Consider the following 7,113-nt stretch of genomic DNA (forward strand, 5'->3'; position numbering starts at 1 on the left):
ATCTATATATAGGTATATAGAGATGTAGATAGGTATGCATATATATATACATTTGCTCATATGTACGATATACAAGTATATTATATAAATATAAATATAGATACGTGTGTGTATCTATGTATGTATGCATTTTTGTATATATGAATATATAATCGGTATATATATATATATATATATATATATATGGGCCGATACATGCATCCTTATATATGTATAGATGCGTTTACGCACATATACATACATACATACATACATACATACATACATACATACATACATACATACATACATACATATGGAAATGAGACAGTGTAGGTCTGTTTCCAAAATATGAATTTTGCAACTTTATTGTTCCAAACTCGCTGAAAAAATAACAATAAGAAAGTACGAGAAAATCTACAATAAAATAAAGTTTGAATACAGTTGTATATTTAATGAAGCACATATATGCGAATATATGTGTGTGTATTTGTGTGTGTGTATTTGTGTGTGTATATTTGTGTTAAATTAGGATTATTGTCTTAAAGTGTGTTTAAGAACAACGGAACATTTACCCCTGAAGTGACCCATTGCTGAAAGGAGAGTCAAATTTAGTATAAGATATGTTGTGGCTAGGAAATTTAATTCTTCATATGAAAGTACTCTATTTGATATATGTTTATATATTATATCTATTGTATTATATTTTATATTTTATATTATATTGCATTATACTATATAACGTCTGTTTTTCCTGAACTATTCCAGTTGATAAATATTTCTGCATCAAGTTGTTATGTCCCATGTAAACCCTGAATTGAACATAAATATTATCAGCCATAATCACCCTGTAGATGTTAATGTTTAAATTGAGGGCGAATATGGCTGCCATTTCGGTCAGGTCTAACTATAGCATGGAGCTGTATTGTCTATTGCATTCTAACCTTTGAATGAGATATGGGATCGCCATGGTAATGCAATCTGCACAGAGATTTCCTCGTTGTGTTGTTTTGTTGCATAGCTGTCTTTGAATCTCGAACAGAGACTCCAATAAACATACAAACGAAAAGAATTGAGATACAGGATGTATTCTGAAGATGAAACTAAAGACTGCAGTAGTTCATATACAAATATATTATGAATATTTTTGTCTCTTAGATTAACTATAAATCTTAGTACATTCTCATCAGATGTTTCTTTCTCATCAAATCGCTAAATTAGGAGATGGTTGTGCTTTACATTGATGTTTCTTGGTTGTCTTTACTAACTGTTCGTTTTTCTTTTGTCTCATTATTTGATTTTTCAATTACATTAAAAACTACTGATTTGGTATTGATTTCTAACATAGGTACAAGGTCACAAATCCATGACACAATCGATTAAATCATCCCCATTATCTGATTGGTAATTTATTTTATCGAAAATTTGGAAAGGGAAATTATTATTGCTGAATCCTTAGATGAGACCACAATATTCAAAGACCAAAATGTAAGTTTCAGCAAGTTTCAATAAAATTTTTTCTTTTCTTTTTTTTTTAAAATTTTATTTTGTATAAACGACATGGTCAAGGGAGGGAGGGCAGTAGCCATGACATTTTCACAAGACCTCTGAAACTGTTGGGATGAAGATACTGATTTCTCAAGCCATTCAGTTTGGTCCTAAAGCTTGCAAATAGAATTGACTCTATTAAAGTTATTCGCGAGCCGTGCGACTGTGTTAAACCGGATGATGAATAACAACTACAACCAAACAGGATTTCACAAAGTCTTCGTCAACCAAATTTCATGTTTTAGGGTCTGGGGCAAATTGGGATAACATTCTAGGTCACCTGATTTCAAAACAAACCTCATAACTACACGACTGATGAAGACATTTTATTAATGGCTCTGCAATGTTCAACATTCACATAGAGTGATGTTGTGTTGATTGTTGCTGAGCAGTTACATGTCAGCCTTAATTGAGTAGACTTATGATCAAAGGCATTCAAGCCTTTGCTGTCCTCTTTTCTTCTGGCATAGTGTATCTCAGGTCATATTATCCAATGTGTATCTTCTTTTTTAAGACAATAGTGTGTGATTTAATAAGGATTTTAGTGCTATTTACAACGTAAAGATTCTTGGAATATTGGTTCTATGATATATAACACCTACATATAAGATTACAGATTTTAGGAGGAAGGCCATAGTCGTATCATCCCTCTGACTACTTGCTTGGTCCTTATTTTGTCGAACCCAGAAGGGTCCGATGCTTTATCATCTTTAGTGGTGTCAAATTGAATTCAAAATGGCGTTCTAATGATTTTGCCCTCCCCAGTTTCTCCCTACCATCCACCATCCCCACGTTTCTAAAAGAATATTAATATTCAACAGTTGGTATATGGTCACAATTTATTTGAGATTGAGAATATATTTGATTGCATTGGCCCAAGTACTTCGCTACAACTTATTTTGTCGACTCCGAAAGGATATAGAGCCAAGTCGATCCCGACGGTGTTTGAATTCAGAACATAGAGATGTGACTAAACCCCTCAAGACATTATACACGACACTCTTACAATTCTGCCAATTCAATTAGATATTGGAAGCAACTTTCAAGAAATCGTATGACGTCATTAAGACTTTAAACGTTAGCGATTAAGATGAGAAAAAGGTTCTAAAATTATTCAAAGAATAAAGAGAAAAATTATCAAAAATACTTTTTTTTTCTTTTGTCATCCCGAAGAATATCAATATTTTTGATTCGGTAAAATATTTGTTAGTTACGTTAATTTGAAATTTACTTACAGCTTATGTGATTCATTACCCAGAATTGGTAGACACTCCTTAGAAAAATAGGATTTCACAACAGTTTACTTCCTGATTAAAACAATACTTGGGTTTTCATCTTTTACAACTGAGAACAACTCGAGAAACTGTATTTTATAAAGAACTTCTACGCCTTTCACAATTTACCACTTGGCTTAAGGATGTTACCACGGCTATTTTCAAAGTGTATTCATTCATCCATTATCTTTTATTTTCATTTTACTTTATTTTGTTTTTCGCAAGTTCATTATATTTTATCTACTGTTCAACTGACATTCTGCTATAAATACGTGAAGTGCTCCTTAGAATGCTTCTAGAAGAGACTTCTAACGAAATACATGCACACATACAAAAGCATTGTTCAAGGAGGAATTTTTTTTTTTTTTTTTTTGCTTTCTATCTCTTACTTTCTTCCTTAAAAAAAAAAACGAAATTTCTCTCCCGGTCGTCAAATAGCTATACTCTTGTGCGATGGAGGCGTGAAACAAACATAAATCTAAAATAATGCGTTAACCTTGTCGAATGAACCACGTTTACTTTTATTTATCTTATGTATTTTCTATTGTATATATATGTACGTGTGTGCGTGTGTGTAAGTAAGTGTGTGTATGTTTGTGTCTATGTTTTTAGGAGGTTTTTTTATGGTGTTAGGAACGGACCGGAAATCTGTCTCTTAAAAAGAAAGGAAGAGTCGCTGTTTTAGAAGTGAAGTATACCGCGTAGACAGGCGTTAAAAAGACATTAGGGACATTAGGAATATGATAAAAACGGTGACTATGTGACCGTTGGTGTTACCTTTTCTTCGTGATGAGTTAGAACACCACCGAAGTCTTCGTATTCATGCAAGTTAGTCTGGCAGAGTTATATCCACGGGATAGATTGATCTCAACATAAAATTTTACAGCGTTAATTCTACAATGCGCACTTACTACAAAGGAGCTGCTATGCGATCGCCTGACCTGCTAGAAATAGCGACTAAACGTCGCCTCAAACCACACCCCACCGTCTTTAAAAAATGATGATATATCTAAGACATTTGGTGATGTAATATTTATTTTTTTTATTTTTAGCTTAAGGCCAATAATTTTGAGGAAAGAAGAAAGTCGATTACATCGACCCTGGTAATTATTCCGTCGACCACGAAAGAATGAAAAGTAAGGATGACTTCGGCGGTATTTGAACTCAGAATCTAAAGCAGGAAGAAATTCCACTAAGCATTTTGCCCCGCACAGCAACAAATGACGTACTATTAGATAGACGATGTCTGAGAAGAGAAAATGACTTGATGATCATGGATAGAATCATGATCAACGTGGCTCTAAACAACAAGAAACATATGTACCATCACCACCATACACTTGTTAACTGTTTTGGTCAAATCATTTTCAGAAAGCTGGGTTTGCGATATGACACGAACCACCAAGCAAGCAACACATAAACGGGCATTAAATCTCCTCTTGAGCAAGTGAAACTCACAGTTTACGTTATCTCTTTATCCCTCAACCCCTTCCTACCTTTTATAAAGACGTTTTTGGCTAATCAATTGATGTGAATAAATTCACAAACTTATAGTAAGCTTATAGTGGTTGCGTGGTAAGAAGCTTGCTTGTTTCCCAACCACATGGTTCAGGTTTCAGTCCCACTGCGTGACACCTTGGGTAAATGTATTCTACTATAATCTCAGGTCGACCAAAGCCTTGTGAGTAGATTTGATAGACGGAAACTGAAAGAAGCCTGTCGTATATATGTGTGTGTGTGTCTTAGTTTGTCCCCATCTCCCACCATCGCTTGACAACCGATGTTGGTGTATTTACATCCCTGTAACCTAGCGGTTCGGCAAAATATACCTATAGAATAAGTACCAGGCTTACAAAGAATAAGTACTGGGGTCGATTTCTTCAACTAAAGGTGGTGCTCCAGCATGACCACAGTCAGATGACTGAAACAAATAAAACAATAAAAAAATAAATAGAAAAACTGCAATAAGCGTGTGAATCTGAGACGGGAATATGCTGAATAAAATCACAATTAATTGATCCTCCTGTATTTTCTTTTACCTAAAGCACCCATTCGTATAACATACATGTATGGCACTCCGTCACTTACGACGTCCAGGGTTCCAGTTGATCCGATCAACGGAACAGCCTGCTCGTGAAATTAACGTGCAAATGGCTGAGCACTCCACAGACACGTGTACCCTTAACGTAGTTCTCGGGGATATTCAGCGTGACACAGTGTGACAAGGCTGACCCTTTGAATTCCAAGCTCAACAGAAACAGGAAGTAAGAGTGAGAGAAAGTTGTGGTGAAAGAGTACAGCAGGGTTCGCCACCATCCCCTGCCGGAGCCTCGTGGAGCTTTAGGTGTTTTCGCTCAATAAACACTCACAACGCCCGGTTTGGGAATCGAAACCGCGAGTCCGCTGCCCTAACCATTAGGCCATTGCTCCTCCACATAACATACATAACGCCTGGGGATATTCGAAGGAAAAGACACAATAGAAGTGTGTAGCTGTAAGTAGAGGTAACACTGCTAACTAAACTGACGGACGTGAAGCTTGAAAACACATCACGTTAGTATATATTATGTATATCAAAGAAAAAAGGAATATGTCAGTCTAAATAAAAGGTCATACATTGTAAAAGGCCATCTGCGGGAAGTGTACTGCAATGTTAGCCCAAAGTAGATGTGGACATATGAATATGGCGGAGTGAGTTTAGGAATATAAGAGAATGACGTATACGTGGGTTAATAATGAAAATCAAACATTAATGAGTTATTTATGACTAAGAATAGTATACGAGTAATTGCACAGTAAAATCTTTGAAAATTTATTGAAATAAATCAAAAGTTATTCGTAAGCTCCACAATATATGGTGTATGGAAGCATGATACAAGTGAGAGGTGCTTGTAAGAGGTGCGCATGCAGTAGCGAGAAGGCGAGAGAACGAAGAAGCGGTGGAGTAATTGGACAAAAAGGAGTAATTGCAAAAACAAAACAGGTAAAAATGCAAGAAAAGTGACGTTAGTGTGTGGAACCTAGTAGGTATGGACATACCTGTGACAAGCTTTAAAGTTCCTACAAGCATTAATAGACGCCAAGGGGACAGAGATGTTCGTAAGTAAATTTCCTTTGCTAATAGCATGAAGAAAACAATTCCAAGTTCAAATATCAAAGATGTAGTGGTTGTGTCTAAACGTTATATTTCTGTGATAAGCTTGGAGGTAATTTTAAGCTAAAGATGTAAGCAGACGCAGTTTTTAAATAGCGACTAATTAATATTATAATTAACAGTACCTTCATCCTTCAATTTCCAGATGTAATTAGAGAGTATTGTTGTACTTCTTTCTTCTTGTCGAAAACAATAGGTATGTTGGTTGTGTCTGAATATAAAATCACTCACTGTCTGAGGCCTTCATAACATATTGTATATCGTTGTTTCAGGTGATGACTTTAATGTAGTATATCATACATTTCTTAAGGCAATTGCCGTTTATGAAACAAGCGTTATAGTAAAGCAATTTCATGGTGATAACGAGTCGTATATGGCTGATGGGCGCTAATGTCCTCCAATTAATCTAGTTTGGGAAAAGAAGAAATAACTGCATGATTTTATCTTACCCTAAAGTAATTCCTATTGAAAACTTTAGGAAACTTACGGCTAGTAATTATGTAGTTACTGTATATATGCATGTAAATTTAAAAAAGAATAAGTAATGTTAGAACTAACGGTTAAACAGGAAGGTGGATTAAACCATAAACCTGCCTTTACCTGGTATTGTATGAATAAGAAGTTTTTTTTTTCTGAATATATATTGAATTTTAGCTGTGAAGCAATTAAATACGATCAAACGTCCTTTCGGAAGATACTCTGCAAGTTCTCTTACTGATATTCCTATTATAATTCTTAATAATAGCAAAAGAGCGAATAAGTGTGCGCACTTAAGTACATGGGTAAGAATGAGTGGGTTTGTATATATAAATAGATAGATGAGTGTGTGTGTGTGTGTGTGTGTGTGTGTGTGTGTGTGTGTGTATAGGGAGTTCAAAAAAGAAAAACGACAAAAAAAACAACAAAAAACAACAACGCGAGGACGTGATACAGATATTGTGTTACTGGACGCTCAGGAAAGGAAAGAAAGAGAATTTGAGGTTTCGAGCGGTGCTCTTTGTCGGAAATATAGGAAAGTCCACAGAAGGGAAGACGGAGGAAGAAAAAATCGCCAACGATATACACGAGGTTACATTGTGATGTATATAATAGTGTACAGACAATTTACGTATTTATAGACAAAAGAGGTGACCGTTAACAGGACACTTTACATGCTAG

General features: G+C 35.2%; 1 long non-coding RNA gene across 4 annotated transcripts in view; it reads left to right on the top strand.

Annotated features, from left to right (window-relative positions):
- The window catches only part of LOC128248888 (uncharacterized), a 77,155-nt gene extending 72,901 nt beyond the window's left edge, over positions 1-4,254 (top strand). For all 4 annotated transcript variants that reach the window (XR_008265033.1, XR_008265034.1, XR_008265030.1 and 1 more), the window contains 2 exons: positions 1,328-1,467; positions 3,854-4,254. This is a non-coding gene — a long non-coding RNA (uncharacterized LOC128248888). The remainder of the gene's footprint in view (positions 1-1,327; positions 1,468-3,853) is intronic.
- The last annotated feature ends 2,859 nt before the right edge of the window (positions 4,255-7,113 follow it).

This window comes from Octopus bimaculoides, chromosome 1 (assembly GCF_001194135.2).
Source record: "Octopus bimaculoides isolate UCB-OBI-ISO-001 chromosome 1, ASM119413v2, whole genome shotgun sequence".
NCBI lineage: Eukaryota > Metazoa > Mollusca > Cephalopoda > Octopoda > Octopodidae > Octopus > Octopus bimaculoides.